At 58.6% G+C, this 498-nt stretch overlaps 1 protein-coding gene across 1 annotated transcript in view; it reads left to right on the plus strand.

Annotated features, from left to right (window-relative positions):
- Positions 1-498, plus strand: part of KATNB1 (katanin p80 (WD repeat containing) subunit B 1) — a gene marked incomplete at its 3' end in the record, with an annotated part of 12428 nt that overhangs the window by 9723 nt on the left and 2207 nt on the right. The gene's annotated exons all lie outside the window — the stretch shown is intronic.

Here is a 498-nt window from a genome sequence, read left to right on the forward strand (position 1 = left end):
TTGCCTGGGCCTGGGGGAGTTGAGAAGCCTTTTCTTTGCTATTCTGTGCACGGACACTGACCCAGGGGGTCTGTCGGTGAGCTGCTGGGCGGTGGCGCCTTGGCGGGGGTGCAGTGGTGGCTGGCCAGAGCCTGGCTTGGCATCCAGAGCTCTGCTGGAAGCGTGCTGCCTTCCTGGCCCGCTGAGGAAGGACCGCTGTGTTAGGAGACCTTTCCTAGAATCGTGACGTGTCTGAAATCAGCCGCCTCCGTTGAAGAGGGAAAGGGGAAGTGTTTAGTTAAAGCAGAGGCGGTTGTTGAGGAGGCCTGTCTGTCGTGAGGCAGGTGAGACGCTCTGTGGAGTGAACTGCCACCGTTTCGATTCGCTTGTGTTAACCGCGTAGCGGGAAGTGAATTTTTCCTAACACACTTGGTGGTGACGGTGCCTCCTCTTGTGCGTCGCTCCTCTACGGCAGGACTGGTCGGTTGTGTCCCTCCCATCCATGAGGGCTGACAGCTT

This window comes from Buceros rhinoceros, unplaced genomic scaffold (assembly GCF_000710305.1).
Source record: "Buceros rhinoceros silvestris isolate BGI_N320 unplaced genomic scaffold, ASM71030v1 scaffold15855, whole genome shotgun sequence".
Taxonomy (NCBI): Eukaryota; Metazoa; Chordata; class Aves; order Bucerotiformes; family Bucerotidae; genus Buceros; species Buceros rhinoceros.